Source organism: Lutra lutra, chromosome 15 (assembly GCF_902655055.1).
Source record: "Lutra lutra chromosome 15, mLutLut1.2, whole genome shotgun sequence".
In the NCBI taxonomy this organism is placed as follows: Eukaryota; Metazoa; Chordata; class Mammalia; order Carnivora; family Mustelidae; genus Lutra; species Lutra lutra.
This window is the reverse complement of record NC_062292.1, coordinates 67,318,472-67,337,577: the sequence shown is the minus strand read 5'-3', so window position 1 is coordinate 67,337,577 and position 19,106 is coordinate 67,318,472. Positions and strand designations below refer to the sequence as shown.

At 52.1% G+C, this 19,106-nt stretch overlaps 1 long non-coding RNA gene across 1 annotated transcript in view; it reads left to right on the top strand.

The window, feature by feature from the left end:
* Nucleotides 1-17,317: 17,317 nt before the first annotated feature.
* LOC125085885 (uncharacterized) overlaps nt 17,318-19,106 on the top strand; it is a 28,433-nt gene continuing 26,644 nt past the window's right edge. Inside the window, exon 1 of the long non-coding RNA XR_007123028.1 lies at nt 17,318-17,673. This is a non-coding gene — a long non-coding RNA (uncharacterized LOC125085885). The remainder of the gene's footprint in view (nt 17,674-19,106) is intronic.

The following is a 19,106-nucleotide window of genomic DNA, read 5'->3' as shown; positions in this document are numbered from 1 at the left end:
CCCCCCTCACGACGTGGCCCTGTACTGTGCTCTCCATGTATGGTCATGGGGGCCTCTCTGCCAGCCTCACACCCACCCCCTGCACCACTCACCATGCTCTACTGAGCCCCCATCCCACCTAGAAAGATCCCAGTGCTCCCAGGGGCTCAGCCTGCCTCCCACACCCCCTCCCTGCTGCTCTCCTTCCTCCCCTGCAGCCCCCAGACACTGGCTGCTCCTCCAGCACTGTGGGCAGGCTCTGGGCTCAGGGCCTTGGCTCACCTCACCTCTGCCTGCAACGTCTTTCCACCCACCTCCGTGGTTCCCACTCACCCCTGCGCAGCCTCTGCCACCTCCCCAAGGAGACTCATTTGAACAGCAGCTCCCCGGCCTGACTCTCCTTGTGTTCCTTCCACTGGGCACCCCTGACCTCATGTCTACTCGGCCACTTGTTTATTTCCAGTGTCCCCCAACATACAAGTTCTCGAAGGCCGGGGATTAATTTTGTGCACTTGCGTGCCCCAGCACTGAGCACAATAGTAAGCACTCCATGAACACGCTATGGAGGTGGGATTGCCCAGCGGTTAAAGCTTGGATTCCAGAAGCAGACCTGTTGTCTGGCCTCGGATCCCAGCTCTGCCCTTTACTGGCTTCACGATCTCACAAGCCCTAGCAAGAGGCACTTTGTTGTCACCGTCTATAAATCCAATACTATAATATACTCTAACTAAACTATACTATATTATAACTATAGTATCTATTGGATTAATTAATAGTTATATGTTCACATATAAGAAAGGTGACTAGCTCATGCAAAATAGTTGAGCTATTTACAGAAATATAGATCATAAATACAATTGGTTTAACCAAAAACATGTCATATATGTTAGTTGGAAGGAGTGAGGCGAGGGAGAGCCACAGAAGAGAGGAAAATCCTCATCTTTCGTACTAGAAAGTACCTGACGCCTGAAACTGACCCAAGAACAACATAAGAACATTATTTTTAAAAAAGAACATTTTCTAGAAGCACAGAGGTGAATGACAAAATCAATAGTTGAGAACTGGACGTGATTGTTTTGCGGAGGGGTCTGGATGAACAGAGAGGGTGGGACAGGAGATAACTCTTGCACATCATTTTACTTGTTCTTTTCCTACAACAATAACACACTGAAAATGAAAAAAAGACACAAAACTTCTTAGGTTGTGTTTTAGGAAGAATGATACCCCCTGTGCTGCAGGTATGTCACCTAACTGTCCCCTAATTTCAAAATGGAGGGAAGGGGAAATGTGTTCCAGAAACAGGGAACAGTGGGAGCCATGGTGCAGAGGGGGGCATAGGCAACATATACTTGGGCTCATAAAGGAAGTTTTCCCTGAGGCTGGAGATGTGCCTGCTGCTGGGGACTGCGTCTCGGGGGGCTACTGGGAGGGGGTGGGGCTGACAGGGAACCAGAGCATCTGCATCTCCAGGAATTAGTGACAGCCATAAACAATATTAACAACAGTGACGGCCTGTTGAAGAAGGAGAACACAACCACTTAACCTCATAGTAGTGCCTGGGGCTCAGCAGTAGCTCACCCTGGGGTCCAGACAACTAGCCAGTGTTCTTGGACAAGTCAAGCATTCATTTAAGCTGAGCAGCCATTTTTCCTCCTCAAACTTTGTGGCTTATCCTTTAGGAAGCTATGCCTTTGTCTGGTTGTGAGAGATGGTCTTCCCCAGAGCTGCTCTGACTCCCATATGTGTAGAAAAGAGATATGAATCCTTTTGCTTTAAACTAGTTTGTTCTAAATTGTTCTTGGAAGCTTGGAAGGTATACATGATATTTGCGTAGGTGGACTAGATTCTGGTGTTTACACTGTGTCCCAGGGAGCCCGGGACACTGGGTCCACCTGCGCACATGTGTATTACTTGCCTAAGTGGTGTTCCTTTACCGAGTACATATTCTGCATTGTTTTCTTAGACTCCAAAAGTGGCGAGCCCCAAGGCCCACTCAGGATAATAAGCTCATAGTAAACTAGGAATAGTTTATCAACTTTATCAACTTGATAATGATCATCTCCAAAAAACACCACAGCTAACAGCATACTTAATGGTGAGATATAGGAAGCACTCCTTCTAAGGCAAGGAATGAGGCAGGAGGACCCCTACCACCACTTTCAGGGTTGGACTGGAAGTCCCAGCTAATACAGTAAGACAAGGAAATAAATAGGAACCATATGCACTGAGGAGGAAGAATTAAAAATTATGTTTGGGCACAGGTGATATGGTTAGAAAATCCAAAAGAATCAATAAAAAAAGAGGAACAACAAGAAGAAGAAAAGGTAGAGGAGGAGGAAGAGGAAGAACAAGGAGAAGGAGAATAAGCCTTAGATCTGATGAGTGATGGTTGCGCAGTTGCAGGACCCATGAGGTCACTGTACCAAAGTCATCTGCTCACTTATATACCTCACTTATATACCTCACTTATATTCCAAAGAAATGGAATTTCAAAATGAAAACAGGACTGTTTACACTGACACTCCAAAAATGAACTATGTAAATATAAATCTAACAAAATATGCACAAGATCTTTATGAGGAAAATGACAAGACTCTGGTAGACAAAACCAGAGAACTAAATACACTGAGAGATAGTCCATGTTCATGGATAATAAGACTCAATATTGTCCAGATATCAGTTGTTCCCAAGTTGATCCATAGATTCAGTGCAATTGCAATCTGAATCCCTGCACGTTACTTTGTAGATGTGGATGAAGAGATTCCAACGTATGTATGGAGAGAAAAAGGCTCAGAGTAGCCAACACTGCACTGCAGAAAAACAAACGTGGACGACTGACAGCACTGAACTTCAAAACCTACTATAAACCATCAGTAATCATGACAGTACATTATCGGCAAGAGAAGAGTCAAATGGAGCAATGGAACAGAATGGGAGCCCAGGCACGGGGCCACGTAGAGAAGTCAACTGACCTTTGAAAAGGAGCAAAGACAACACCATGGAAGAAAGACCATCTCTCTAACAAATGGTGTTGGAACAACCAGACTTCCACAAGAGAAAGAAAAAGAAAGAAAGAAAGAAAGAAAGAAAGAAAGAGAGAGAGAAAGAAGGAAAGAGAAAGAAAGGAAGGAAGAAAGGACGGAAGGATGAAAGAAAGACAAGAGAAGGAACTGAGACACAGATATTACACCTTTTACAAAAATTAACTGAGTGGATCAATGACCTCCACATGAAATGGAGAATTGTGCAACTCCCACAAGATAACATAGGAGAAATCTAGGTTTCCTTGGGTTGGTGATGATGTTCAGAAAAAATACCAAAGGCACAATTCATGGAAGAAAGATGAGATGAGCTGGACTTAGTAAAATGAAACACCTGTTCTGCAAAAGACAATGTCATAAGAAGGAAAAGACAGACCACAGACTGGGGAAAAATGTCTGCAAAAGACAAGTCTGATAAAGAACTCTTATCTAACATATATAAAGAACTCTGAAGACTCAATAAGAAAACAACCCAATTATATACTAGGCCAAAGGCACTCACAGACACCTTCCCCAGAACACACAGATGGGAACTAAGCATCTGGAAAGATCTCCCCACCACATGTCATCAGGGAAATGCAAATGAAAGCAACTAAACTCCACTGCATACCTGTTAGAATGACCGAAATCTGGACCCCTGACAGCCCCGGATGCTGATGAGGATGTGCAGCAACAGGAGCTCTCCTGCTAAAAACTTAGTTCATACTAGAACCTACATGCCGATGTTTTAGCAACTTGGACCGTAATTGCCAAAATCTGGAAACAGCTAAGATTTTTTTTAATTTAAAAAATATTAATATTAATAATCCTGGGGGTTGACTGGGTTTTGGAGATGGGCCCTCTCATACGCTGCTGGTGAGCTCCAGTTCACACAGTTTGGGGAAAATGTGACAGCACCTGTGAAAATATATAAGGACATATCCTGTGCCCCAGCAATTTATCCTTCTGGATACCTCAAAGTAGCAAATAGTCATACATACACAAATAAGTTCCATCCAGCAGTTTTTGAGGTAAGAAACAGTCCAAGTGACCACTGATGGGGCATTGGTTGAAGAAGGACAGATGTCATCATTCATACAGATAGGGAAACCTAGATGTGTCCTCCGATGATCTCGTGCACCATACACTGATCAAAGGAAACCTGCAGACCTGTGCACTCCCTGAGCTCAGTTTTGCAAAAATATTAGACAGAGAGATGTGTGCACAGGAACAATCTAGACTCAACTACATATGACTCAGGGCTTTTTGTGGAGTCGATCAGGGTGATCCTTCCTCACTGTCTACAATGTATGCTTCCACATTATACACATCTTGCACGGTGCTCAGATACTCCCTTTACAAAGCAGACTTTATTTTCAAAGAGCACTTTTAGCTTCTCAGGAGCACCAGGCAGAAGGGAAAGGGATTTCCCACAAGCCCCGTGCCGGCACGCATGCGCAGACTCCCCATTATGAACATCTGCCCGCAGACTGGGGCATTTGTCAGAGTGAAGTCACCTCCCTCCACATCATCATCACCCAGAGCCCGGAGTTTACCTCAGGGATCACTCTTGGTGTTGTTGAGCTTATGAGTTTGGACAAAGGTACAAAGACATGTGTCTGCCATTATAGAATCATACGGAATGTGTTCTTGGTCCTAATATCAAATGATCCACCTCTTCATGACTATCCCCCCCCACCCCTTGCAAACACAGAGGTTTTTACTGTCTCCATCATTTTGTCCTTCAGAGACGGTCATGTAGTTGGAATCATACAGTGTCTACAGTTTTCAGCTTGGCTCCGTTCACGGGCTAATGTGCATTTGCATTGCCTGCAGCTCTTTCTCTGGTTTGACAGCTCACTTCCGTTTCATGCTGAGTGATAGTCCATCTATGGACCCATTGATTTCTTTCTTCATCTAGTACAGGACATCTTAGCTGTTTCCAGATTTTGGCAATTACGGTCCAAGTTGCTAAAAACATCGGCATGTAGGTTCTAGTATGAACTAAGTTTTCAGCCCTTGGGTAATTAGCAAGGAGCACGACTGCTGGATCATATGCAGAAGTATGTTTATTTTCTAGGACATCACAAAACTGTCTTCCAAAGTGGCTGCAGCATCTCGCATTCCCAGCAGCCGTGACGGAGAGCTCCTGTTGCTGCTCATCCTCACCAGCATCCGGGGCTGTCAGGGGTCCAGATTTCAGTCATTCTAACAGGTATGCAGTGGAGTTTAGTTGTTTTCCTTTGCATTTCCGTGATGACCAGTCTATGTGACATTAACTCAGTGTTTCATTTCCATGTCTTAAATATTAGCAAATTTAAAAATTCTCTGATTTGTTAAGTGATCATTTGTGTCTCTTCTCTGACTTTGCCTAGTTTCTCTAGACTTTTCCATCAGGCTCATGTTTGGAAGAGCTCCAGCTGCACTGTGGACGTTAGCTCCCAGTCCACTCTGCGTGGATGGTTCTTCAATATGTCCCTTCCCTTGTTTCCTTGTCAGTCCCCCATCGGGGCCTTGTGTGGCTCACAAGCCATCAGAGTTTAGGGAAGGGATCTGGGGTCAGGACTTACAGGAAGGATATCTGTCTGGTAGGAGAGCATCTCCATTTCAAGCATCCACAGTCCCCAGGTCACTAGTGGTCCATGTGGTTTCTGTGGTGCTCTGCTGTGCAGGAGAAAGATTGGAAGGGAAGCCCTGGTTGTGGGGAGTGCCTCGCTCTGCAAGGAATGGTGGGGAGAGTTTCCGTGGAGGTGAGGCGGGGGGGGGTCTGCAGCCCCACAGGAGGAGGGCGGCATGGCAGCTTCCAGGAGAGGAGGCTCCATAGCCTGGCATCGGAACTCTGACCACACACGCTCTCGGGAGCCTCCGATGGCTGCCCAGCTCCCGAGTCAGTCCTTCCCCAGACTCTGGCGCCTCTCGTGCAGACCACTTCCCTGGCCAGTCCAGTCACCCCAGTCTGCACCCCACAGGACAGAGACAGCCTGGACAGGAGGAAACATTCTCGGGAAGAAGCTGGAACTTTATGGAGAATGGGGACTTGTCCCAAAGCCCAGAAGAGAGGAACACTGAGAACCGATGGGCAGGAGGAGACCATGGGCCCCACTGACCCCACAGTCAAAAGAAACCATGGCCAGTCCTTCTGGGTTGCATCCAGCAGCTCATGAGATAGGATGGGTCGCACAGCATGGCAATGAGGAGCCCTTGTATGTGTGGCACTCTTGCCTCAAATAAACACAGAGTCCTATTCTCTGGGCTCCCCAGAAAGGACTCAAGCTATGGGTCAGCTCTTCCCTTGGCCATCTGGGGACACCCCCCCCCCCCACCTCCATCCCAGAGTCCATCTCCATCTGTGCCTCTGGTGTTCTTAGTTTCTGGAAGGTGAGCCTTCCAGGTGATGCTTACAGAATTGGAAGTGTTGTAGTAGGGGCATCCCGATGCTCTGCGTTTTCCTGGCATCTCCGCCAGGCGGCTGTCTGCTGGCTTCGAAACTAAGGAAGGGGCTTGGCCCTCCTGACCTGGGAAGTGTCACCAGCCTGGAGAAACTGGGAAACCCGGAGAAGGTTGGAGGCCCCATCTAGCCGAACTCGGAGCCCCCAGCTCGACACCCAGACAAGAGGCCCGACCGCGTCCCAGGACGTTTGTTTCAAGTGTGATTTCCCCCGGTCATGGAGAAGATGCCGCTCGGTACCCCACCGCTGCACCCCGACGATATCCCAGCTTCCAGAACAAGATCAAGAAGCTGACAGGAAATAGCCCATGGGAGCCATCTGCAGGGGCCTCCTCAGAGGAACCCGGCACCTGTCCCAGGGAGAGATCACCTGACCCTGTGGATGATGACCTTGACCGTCTGCCCCCACCACTGCTTGTCCATGATGTGTCATTAGTGCTTTGAGTCCTTACCCCCACTTCTAAGGGAATGGCCTCACGTTCACAGGCTTCCTTCCTGTTTTGTTTGGCAAATGTGAGTGTTTCCCTAGGAAGGGGCTCTCGAGCTCTCCTCAGATTCCCCAGAAGGTCCGTGGCCCCAAATGGAGGTGTCAGGACCCTAACCAGGCCAGCCAGGAGCCCCCAGGGTCCCTTGCAGCTTAGTCCCTACTCCGTGCTATGGACTGACGCCCCATGGGGGTCACTGGTGAGGGAGACAGAGCCCTCCCCTTGGGGGGTCAACTTCCAGCAGGGGAAGGAGGGGACAGGCCACTTCCGGGGACTGACTCCTTTAATAAGGACTGGTCAAGGGAACAGTCTGGGAATCTGAGGGACAAGTATGGACTGAGTTAGGCCTTAAACCAGGAGCAGGAAGGGGAGGGGACAAAGACCACAGAGTGGGGGGCAATTTGAATGAGACCAGGAGAGTCGCAGGCGTGACTGGGAAGGAGGCTGAGGTCCAGCAGCTGCCGCAGGGGCTCACGGGAGGGGACTGATGGCTCCTGCTCGTCAAGGACACTTGGGCTCAGGTTTCCTCACTGCGGACATTCCTGAGATCAGGATACATGTTCGCACTGATGGTACTCGGTGGGACATAAAGTACTGATGGATCCGCGTTGGATAGTGTAGACACAGCATAGATACAATGTAGCCGTTTCAACAATGTAGCGGTTATAGACACAGTGTAACTCGGAGAAACACAGAAGGTAGGACAGGCTGCCCTGGAGCAGAGGGGCTGTGGGACACACAGGTGGGAGGGAGACTCTCATTCTGGAAACATTTGCATCAATTTTCAATCATACCTATACAACATGAACTTCGTCATCAGGCGCTCTCTGCCCGAGAGAACATAGAACAATTTATTTCCTCTGTGTCGTTAATTTTCAATATTTAAGCTGACAAACTTCAGACTGATTTTCTTGAATTAGACTCTGAGCCCAATGTGGGGCTCGAACTCGCCACCCCCAGATCTAGAATTGCACGCTCTTCCGATTGAGCCAGCCAGGCTCTTAGACGACCTATTAAATTAGATATTACTTGCTGAGTACATAATGCTAATCACCAATTCATGTGGTTTTTCATTTAATCCTGTGAACAGCTTGATGAGGTCAGTCCCATCAGCATCCTCACTGGGCTCAGCAGAAATCAGAGGCACAGAGAAGGCGGGTGACTTGCCCAGGGTCACACAACTGGGAGGGGGAAGACAGACAGGAGCCTCTGCTGTGAGAGGTCCAGGTGGGGACCAGGCCGGAAGTGCCCTCAGGGTCCCTGGCACCCCATCCTTCCTCGCAGATGTCTCCACCATGTTGTCTCCTTTCTCCCCACTCCCCCCCAACCAGAGGATCTCCCCGTTTGGGCTCCTAATCCCTGATTCCTGGCCGCACCTTCATGTCTGTACCTGGGCCCCCTGTCGACCTGCCCCTCTGTTTCTCTGGCGCTGACTACCCCAACCTGGCCGTGTGGTGGGTCTGGGAGCAAAGGGAGAGGCTCCGCGGGCCCGCCCCCCTGGACAGCCCCTGTGCCCCCCAAGCCTGCCTGAGCATCCCCCCTCCAGGCCCTGAGCGCAAGCACCCGCGCCACCTGGCGGCCGAGGTCCGAATTGCCGCTAGAGACCCCTGCAGAGGAGCCCTCCCACCTCAGCTCACCTGCACACACAGGTCATGAGCACCTACTGTGTGCAGCGCGTGGGGAAGCTGAGTCGTTGTCCTAGGGGGGTGCACAGGCTATCGGGAGGCAGAAGCACAGACCCTTTCAGGGGAGGGGGAGGATCCTCCACCCAGAGGCTCCTGAGCATGGTCTGTCATCCCGGGAGCTGGAGCAGCCCAGGGACAGGGAAACAGGACAGGAAGGGGCCTGGGAGGAGGGAAGCAGGATGCCCCGTCAGGGGGCGGCTGGGCACATGCAGCCAGCAGGTCGGGGAGGAGCTGCGGGCAGGGGCAGACAGGCGGCTCGGCCCTGTGGCCGGGTCTCTGCTCCTGACGGAGGGCTGGCAGCTGTAACCGGAGGACGCCGCTCCCTGTGCTGCGGGGGTCCTGTCCCGAGTCTGCAGGAGCGAGTTCCGAGGGGGCTCAGCAGCTGGCCGGGAGTGGCCTTGAAGTTCACCTCCATTGAGAAAAAGGGCTCCTTGTGCAGGAGAGTTTATAGCAGTGACAGCCTGGGGGAAGGACAGATCGGGAGGGGGTAGCCTGGGGATCCTTGTTGTGTCCAGGTCTCCCCTCACAGGCATCTGGGGGGTGGTCAGGGAAGAGGGGAACCTCGGCATGAGGGAGGAGAGCAAACAGGTGGAGAAGGGAGACCCCAGTGCCTCACGGCCCCTCCAGCTCCCTGATTCAGGCCAGAGGGACCCTGTGAGTGGGGGGATGGTGGGTCACATGTCCAAGACCTAAGACGATGGCCTCTGAGGACAGGCGTCTGCAGACCAGGGTGACAGCAGGATCCCGCAGCGGCCAGGTCCTGATCTGCCGTCCACTGAGAACAATCCCAGAGGGGAGAGGGGAGAAGCCAGGACAGCCCATATGCAAGAGGCAGAGCCGGGCCACGCTGCCTGGGGTGATGGCCAGAGAGCTCGGCCACTGAGATACCAGGACCGTGGGCAGGTCCGTGTCCCAGACCCGTGAGCATCATGAACGTGGACAGCACTCGCAGGACCAACACCTCCCTCCTCCCTGACTGTGCGTCCAGTCCTGCTGGGGGCATTCCAGGGTCCCCGTAGGAAATGAGGCCCCTGAGGCCAAGGACACACGTTCCCTCTTGTGTCCTCAGGCGTCCCACGGGCCCTTCAAGGAGTGGGTGCAGAAGGACGTTTGCTGGATGGGAGGACGACTCTGCTTCCACAAGCTTTGGGGTGGACCTGGGACAACTCTCCTCTGGACACTAAGCCCCGATGTGGTAACTGACCGCACCCGAAGCAACCTAGGATTCCTCCCACGGGCATCACCGCAGACAAAGGGCCTCAGGCTCTGTCTGGTCTCATCCCCGGAAGGTGATCTAGACCCAGTCCCGGCTCAGAGTCGCACCTACTTGAGCTCTGCTCCTCGGCCTCCCACCGCCTGGTTCCCAGAGGTCCTGCCAGAGGAGGCTGCTGCTCCCACCCCCCACCAGCCCCAGTGAGCACCTGCCTCACCCCTGCCCCAGCAGGCCCAGACCCAGGACCCGCTGCAGGCTGGCGGGAGCCTCAAAGGGTGGGTGCTGGGCTCAGGGTTCACTCTTCTAGTGGACATTTCCCAGAGTAGGCGATGGCTCATGCTGATGGAGCAGGAGCTCCAAAGGAACTTTGCTCCAAAAAAGGAAGAAGGAAGCTGAACCCCGTGGTCATACATGTTGTGAATCTCAGACGAAAGGATAAAACTGATGTTCCCCTGGAGTCAGGCGGTGAACATCGCAGGAGGGATGTGGCTGTCGTGTTTCCATATTCATCTGACCTCGGCCCCCACCCCATGTTGAGGACTGTCTCTCACAGCTGATGCTCCCTGGATCCCACCAGAATCACTGATGAGGGTAAATCAGGGGCCCGTGTGTAGACATGCTGAGTGACAGTGGCCGAGCTGTGCTGAGTTCTCCTCACCTGCCCTCTGCCCCTTCTTGCTGTCCCCACGGGGCAGCTCCTGGGCCACAAGCTCCTTTCCCTGAACCCCTGTATGGTCACAGTAGCACGACCCCATCCATGCACTGCGTGTGAGCTGTTTAGGGGGGACACATCAGTCCCTGACCCAGACCTTCCTCAATGGTGGACTCATCTTTCTGCCAACAGTGCATGAGCTCCTACTGTGCACCTGCCCCACTCCAGGTGCTCTCTCTCTCTCTCTCTCTCTCTCTCACACACACACACACGTATGAGTGCACCCAGCAAACCTTCTGCATTCCTCCCTGCCTTCCTCCCCTCCTATATGGGGAAAGGCCGTGTGCGGGAACCACAGTACATACGGCGAGCAGGGCTCTGGATGGAAGAGCAGGGTGGGGGGCTCAGCACCTGCGAGTGTGGTTTCCAGGTTACACCAGGTTCCCCAAGAAGGAGACTTCTGAGAAAATACTTGAAGGAGGTGAGGAGTGATCATGGACATATGGGGGAATCGCTTTCGTGGCCCAGGTGACAGCCCATGGAATAGTCCTTAGCTGGGACCTGCCTGGATTGTTCCAGGAGCAGGAGGTCAGAGTGGCTGGAGCATCTATGAACCCAGGCAGGACGGGTAGGAGATGGAGGTCAGAGAGGTAACAAGGGCCAACCGGGTCCATCCTGACCTAGAATCCCAGGATGCCTGAGCCAGAAGGGCCTCAGAGTCGGCCCCATAACCCACCCCCTGCTGCAGGTAAGAAAACCAGGGGACGGGGAAAGCACTAGGATAGAACTTGGCTTCTGAACAGCCTTTTTCAGACCTGTCTCTGGCCGGAGCAGAGCTGGCCTGGGCCTGGGGCAGGGTTGCGCTGTCTTCTCTTCACGTGTTCAGGACAGACCTGCCCCCCATGGCCCAGGAAGGTGAGGCTGGGAGCCCTGGGTGCAGGCGGCTGTCGCTGCGGCTCCTTCCACCAGGGGGCGCTGCTCGCACAGCTTCCCCCACAGGCACCTGGAGAGCTCAGGGCTGGGGTCCAGTCTTTCCTGTGGCTGCCCCGGGGCTGACCCCGAGGTAGGGGACATTGGCCCATAAACAGGAGAGAGCCTGTTCTTGCCCTGTCACTGCACTCGGGACTCTCAACACCACAGCACAGGTGTGTTCATTTGACAGGCAAACGGGGTGGCCAGAATGTTCCATTTGCATTTGTGCGTGGACCTGCGAGGACGACCATCTCTCGGGCTCCTGCACCTGATCCGTCTCGTCTTTGCGCGTCCTGTGCTCCTGCCCTTGGCTTGGGTAGAGACCATGGTGTGTGATTTCTCTCACTGATGGGCGAAGGGGACCTGAGCTTTTATAAAGGTTCCCTCAGTGTCTGCGTCGGTGTGGAAGGGCCGGGGCGTGGGGGAAGTGGGAGCACAGGAAAGTGCGCGAACTCTCTGTGACCACAACCAGAGTCTGCCCATCAATGTGAGGCAGAAGCAAAATGAGTGACCCAGTGAGTCTGACTGCAGAGCTCAGCCCCTCTCTGCACTGTGAAGAGCTTTGGGGACAAGGGCAGGTCCAGGACCCCAAGTCAGGGCCTGGTTCACATGAGGCATCCTGCAGGAGACCCCCTTCCACCACAAGAGCCTGGAAACAGCTATAGGAAAGGTCACCCCCAGATAGGAAGGGAAGGTTCCCTTACCCTGCCCCCAGTCCCCTGCAGACAGTGTCACAGCCCAGCTGTTTTCAATGCAGGGGCCTTGGGAGGCTGTCCTGGCCCCTCACTCACACACACATTCTCCTTAGCTGAGAGCCGGGACACAAGCATGCTGGGGAGTGGGGAAGGGTGCACACAAGGGCCTGATTGTAGACAGAGCTCCGCCGACAAAGCAGGACTCTGGAAAGTGAGACTCTGAGCTACTGGTGATCTCAACCTCAGCTCCCAAGCAGGACAAAGCCTGCCATCCCTAAGGGAGGTTTGAGGGTGGTTTCCCCATCCTGGGGATGTGAAGGCATCCCAGACAGGCCCTAATACCCCCTTCCCTCCCTCAACCATTAGAGTTTGGAGAAATCAGGATACCAGCAAGCCCCCTGCTGCCCACCTCTCTCCCTCACTCCTGCCTCCTTGAGCCCCAGCAAAGCCCACCCCGGAGCTGTCCCTCTGATCTGGTCCCTTTCCAGGAAGCGGCTGACCTGGAGCATCAGGGTCTGGGAGGGGAACCGGCTGCCCCACAAGGAGTCCAAGACTATCCAGATCCAGGTCACCTCTACTCACTAGACATGAGATAATTTTGAAGTTATATGCTGATGCTTCCCCAAAGAATGGACCTCTAGAACCTTTACTATAATGTCCAGACCCTTGATTATCATGGGATTTATAATCAATTTTCTGATGCTCTTCTGCATACCAGGACATGTAGTATGTCTGCTACTTCCTTCTCATTGGTCATATCATGGTGATGGAATCCCCATGGAGGTCAGCATGAAGGTAGATGGACTGAGACATGATCTTAGCAACTAGGATCCCAGCACAGCTGAGGTCCGTGGCTGGAGGCACACTGAGCGGGTCCAAACATAGGAGACACTGGAGCTTGTCTTGGCAGAACCATGTGGGCATCTCAGGGTAGGTCATCTGCAGGGACAATGACATTCAACTTCACATGGTTGATGTGGGGCCCTGGGTGGGCTTTCCTAGCAGCCCAGATGAGGGACAAATGATTTCTGAGCAAATGTTTCTCATCTCCTACCAACAAGTATTGAACAGGTACCAGGAAGCAGCTCTGTCCACGTCACAGGTGATGGGACAGAGAACAAGGGGACGATTCTGCCCTCAAACTGCCTGCAGGCTTGTGAGGGAGAAATTACACTGAAATGAAGGACCCCCATGAGCTTGAGCAGCATTTGTGAGCAGCACAGGGAGCAGCTGAGAAAGGGAAGCAGGAAGAGGAGAGACCGTTCCTCATACAGACTCTATCTGCTCCCTTTTGCCATCGATATCAGGAAAGCAGGAACTCTACATACAGTCTTGGAGAGTCTCCCCTGGAGGAGAGTTGAACATGACCCAAGATCTGGTCTATTCCACTAATGCCCATGATTGTGGAGGTTTAGAAGGGAGTGAGATGACAGGGAGTAGAAGGGCCAGAAACATCTGAGTCCCTCTCTGCTCCACCTGGATGGGGACGCAGTAGAAGGAACAAGATGCACTGAGAGATTTATGGACATCTCAGGTCCCATCCACCCAGATTTTATCTTCTGCATCATGGGGATATACAGTTTCCCTTCCCACAACCCTCTAGCATGGATGGTCAGGACTCATCCACTTGGAGACCACGTGTCCAGTGCCTTCTCAGGGACTTGTCACCTCCAGTGCCTCAAGCCTTCCTCCCTTGCCTCTGGCTGAGCAGCTAATGAAGAGTCATGCTGTAACCAGCCCACGGCCACTGGGCACATGCGTGTCAGTGTCTGTCAACATTTCTCTCCTTCCCGGCTAAACCTTTACTGTTAGAAACTTCATTTTATTAAAAAACTTCTACACAGAAAATCTGTTCTGATGAGCAGCACTGATATGTGTTACTTTCTTCTTGTCCCGAGAAGCTCGGAGGAGCTGGAAGGACAGAACTGTCCAGGCATCACTGCTCGGTTCCTCCCCACACCTGTCCTCCCTCTGCATCCTGGTCTGGGTGTGATGTCCTGCTGAGCACCTGCTGAGGTCCCTTTGGGACAGAAAGTAGCCTGGGAGCTCTTCAAGCTGTGTGGACCCCTACAATAAGAAGGGAAAAGTGACACTCACTGGGACAGTCAGGGAGAGTGGGGAGAAGAGGTAGGTAGAAATGATGGTGAGAGAGAAGATCTCAGGAAAATCAGCCAAAGGGGAAACCAAAGCCCGGTGTGGACAGCAGGTGATGTGGTTTCTGTGGGGCCATTCAGTGTGGGTGCTGGGATGGGGTAGGAACAGGAACAAGAAGAGGAAGGTCAAGGAGCACTCAGATGGGTGCTGCTCAGACAGGAGACTGGACGCAGGACTGAAGGGCCCGGTCACTCTGGAACTGCCATTCCCAGTCTGTGCTGATGGAGCTGGGTTAGCAGGAAGGATATAGGAAAAGACGTGTTGTGGGTCAGGATTCTGCAGGAACCAGCAGTATAGGACGCTTATAGATCCAGAGAGATGGGCTGTAAGGAATGGCTCACACTATTACAGAGGTTGGTGAGCCAGGTCATAGGGTGGGTGAGCCAGGCTGAGAGGCAGAGAAGATCTGATGCTGGGGTTCAAGTCCAAGGTCGTCAAGAGGAGACACAAGGATGAGCCAATACCTCAGTTCCAGTCCAAAGGCCGTGTGCGGTCGAATTCTTCTTTGCTCACGGGAGGTCAGTCTTTGCGCTTGCTGAGGCCTTCAACTGATGGAGTGAGGCCCACCCACACTGTGGAGGGCAGTCTGTTCTACTCAAAGATCATCATGGACACTCTTTATATGTATGTCTGCATAGAATATCCTGGGGAATTTATAGAAAATTCCTGGGACTCATAAGTCACCAAGACTGCAGGATATAAGGCCAACAGGGAGGGCAGGCACCCATCAGACACTAGTCAGGATGTAATACAAGTTTGTTAATTTATTTTCTCAGTCATTCCTATTTAATTTCTGTATTTCTAATGTGGACCTTATTTCTGTATAAACACACACTTGAGACAGATACAAAACCATGCCGGCCATATATTGACATCATTTTTTCATCACCATTCCATTTTATCTTCAAAGATAAAAATCAAAATTTACTAACCTACTCATTCATTCCTCCAAGGATTAAAAACTTGTAACATTTTCTTCAATCAGGTTTTCCGAGTATGAACTCTAACGTTCAACACAACCAAACCCACTAGGTCCTCCATCAAAAATGGTATCATTTTGGAAATAGTTTTAAGAAGATAATTATATATAAGCACCTTGGTTCACACTTCCAAAACTAATTAAATATTATTTCAGACAGATAAGGAGACACTGATTTCCACTGATAGGAATTGTGACATCAAGAGTTTGGAAAAAGTTGTCAGACAAAAGGTGTATACAAAGATGGCCACAGTGACGTAAACTGTATGTCTGATACCAAGGGTATGATTAAGTGTGTGACGGGTGCACGTGAGAGACATGCAGGTTTTATGAAGGTGCTCAGTGTAAACATACTCTGATGCAGATTCAGTTCAACAGAAATACCAGGTAAAAGAAAAGATCATCTCCATTATGGTGTTCATCTTGTTAAAATATGCAGAGAAAAAAACTAGAGGAAAAAGTGAAAACGGCTTATTACTAGATAGTGCAGCTATAGATAATTTCTCTGAAACTTCTTTAAGCTTTTCTGGTTTTTCCAAATTTCTGAAACAAATGAATTTTGTGATTCTCAGAATATAAATTTAAGGTTTGGGGCAAGTCAACTACAGTCGCTTATTATAGCCCACTTCTCCCAGTGATTACAACAAAAACCTTGGACAAAACAAAAAAGCAAGTACGTGAGGACTCTGAAAAGTGCGCAGACTTCGGATTGGGGAAGGAGGAAGTCAAAACCAGGAGACCCAGGATGGACGTGAGTTTCAGGGGCTTTTCCTTTCCTCTTTTGCTTTCTGGTTTGACCTCTTGATGGGCCAAGTCCCCAAACGGCGTGGCTAGAACACAGAGCATAACCTCAGAAAGAACTAAAAAAAAAAAAAAAAAAAAGCTCCTGGTGAGCCAGAGAGTGTGGGGAGCAATTCCAGGGCCTCCTTACCACCTCCCTGGCCCCAGGGCTAGCCTCCGAGTTCAGTGTCCCACGAAGCCTGAGAGACAACTGCAGAGCGTCTACAGCCCCGGAGAGAAGTGGGAAGTAAGAAAGGAGCCCCGTGGCCAACAGAGCGTGAGAAGAATCCTCGTGTCTTCCGGTTCCTCTCACTCCTCTCACCTTGGGGGAGTCTGTCTAGTCTATCCCAGCATACAGGGAGGATGGGGGAGGAGGGGTCGGTGGGAAGAAGTGTAGCTATCACATCCGGAGAGCCCTGGGTTTCTAGCTAGGGCTCCACGCAGCCAAAAGATACAGGGAAATCTCAGAAAAGAAAGAGCAAGAAAAGGATCCCCATCACAAGTCCTAAGTCTGCCTTCGAACGGCACCGCTGAGGACAGAGCTGAGGAACAGCCACAGAGACGTTGACACCTGACCTGGGACATAATCCACCACCCGAGTCCCAGGCTATGTGCTGAATGACACCCATGTGCCGTGGACCCGAGCGCCGTAACGCAGGCTATGAAGTCACCGACGGGGGACCAGCACCCACAGAAGGTGAGGCAGGACTGGTCAGACGGGGGGCGTCCGACACAGAGACAAATCAGCTCCATCCCCAGATGGTGTTTATAAAGCCCAGAATCTCACGATAGCCCCCACATCTGGATAAAATCCGAAGTAACTAGCGGGGGTGCCAGGCTGCCTCAGTCCACGGGCCATGTGAGTCTCAATCCCACGGTCATGAGTTCAAGCCCCACACCGGGCGTGAGGCCCCCAACAACCCGAGACACACAGAATCAGTGTAATCCTCCATGACTCAAGAAAAAGACAGTCGGGCCCCTGGGTGGCTTAGTAGGTTGAGCGTCTGACTCTTGATGTCAGCCAGGTCCTGATCTCAGGTCGTGAGTTCAAGATGCGAATTGGGCTCCAAGGGACACACTGAGCCTCTGAAAACAAGGAGCCTCATTGTTGGACATCCAGAGCAGCACCCATAGCTTCTCACAGCTACTTTATCTCCCGGTCCCACGTGTAGCCCCCCAAGCAATGTACCAGGATGCACACCTGATATGGTTTTTACAAGTCTCTTTGCTCAGATTTAAAAAGGAAAAGGAAAAGTCATTTAAATATTCAGAACGGATCAGCTTGGTTTTAAACAATTTTCTGTCCATCGTCTAGATCCAAATGTCCGTGGTGTCCTCCCGGGCTAGTTGTCGCAGACTGCTCCAGTCCAGCTCCAAGCAGGCTGTGGGCAGAGCCAGACCTGGCTGAGCCTCCAGGTGCCAGGAAGCCTCAGTCCAGCAGGGGCAGCTGGAAAGGGGTATAGGAAAAGCCACTCCTTGTCCTCCTTCCTCCGCAGGGACCTGGTGACAGGGAAGCAAGAGGTTCCCCTGAAGGGCCGCAGCAGGTGCACATCTGTCCTTGCACACGGCTCCTCATGCCTAAAGCTCAGGGGCCCAGGGGGCGCTGCCAGGGTCGGGGGGAGGACTAACATGGATTCAGTCCAGGTCCATGGAATGGGTGAGAGGGTGGGATGGGGTGTGGGGGGCAGGGAGCCCCGTGTGGCTCTGTGGGGGGTACCGTGGCCTTGTGCACTCACCTCCAGTCCTCACTCCCTCACTGTCCAGACTGCACTGAGAATAGGAATCATGTCAATCGTCTGTCACCCACCATGCGCTGTGTGGCTAATGACAACATCACCACCTCCTGGAGTTCCTGCTTCCCAGTGCCCGGAACGGGATGTGGTTTTTCCCTGCTCCCCACCCACCAGCAAGGGTGAGCTGTAGGGACCCCGAAGGGAACAGAGCTGAGCTCAGAAATGGACCACACGATTCAGGGACACAGCCCTGCTCTGCCAGCTACCCAGATGGGACAATGTTCTCTGACACTTCGAGTCCTCCTTTCTACTGTGATCTGCATGTTTGTGGGACAGCCCTAGTTCTGACCAGACAGCTGCACGGCTGGAGGCTGGTGTGTGTGTGTGTGTGAGCACTCCTGTGCAGACACGGAGGTTTTCGGGATGAGAAGCTTCTCTACTTTCCTCTGATCTCAGGAGATCTACCTGCTTCCAGTGGATCTCTAGGCTCAGCTGTGAGATGGAGAGGAAGGGGCATTTGAGACATACTTTGTCTTGTTTGAATTACTAATTCAGGCCAACAGCAGGTTTCTTTGTCACCTGGGGGAATGGTGGTAGAGCATAGAGGAGAGAAAATGTCCCTTACCAAGGGGAGAACTTACAGTATTTCCCTGGGATCGGGTGAACATCTCCCACACCCCCGCACCACTCCTGCACTTTTATTGCCTGATTACACACGTGATCACAGCTTCTGATTTCCTTCCTGCAGGAGAGGAGCTCGTGTTCTTTCTCACCAGGTCCCCGGTATTACAGAAAGGGAAGTGGGGAATGTGACCCTGGGAGAGAGGCCAGAGGAGGACACAGGGGCAGGGTGTGGCCAGTGGGGCTGGGGGTCAGCGATGGGGCTCAGCAGAGGGCGTGGGTGGGGAGGGTTTCCTGGGCATCAGCGGTGTGACTGGTCCCTGAACCCCAGGAGCTGGGGCCCCAGAGAGAGAAGGACACGGGGGATGGGAAGGGTCCTGCCCGAACCCTGGGAAGCACCACCCTGTGAGTGAAGAGCAGCCCTGGGGGGACGGCGGAGAGTCTGGGAGGACGGCAGGTGGGCCTGGGTCCAAGGGAGAGGCAGTCAGGGAACGTGAGGAGAGGGGGTTGGAGCAGGAAAGGGACATCAACGGTGTCACGTGGGGGGTCACCTCCTGGTGTTCTAAGGGTCCCTGTGAGGTGAGGCCAAGGTGCGGGCTCAGGTGTGGAGCAGGGGCAACATGGGGAGTGGGTGAGGGCTGCAGGGGAGGAGCCGGCAGGGTCAGAGGGATGAGCCAGAGACAGGCACGC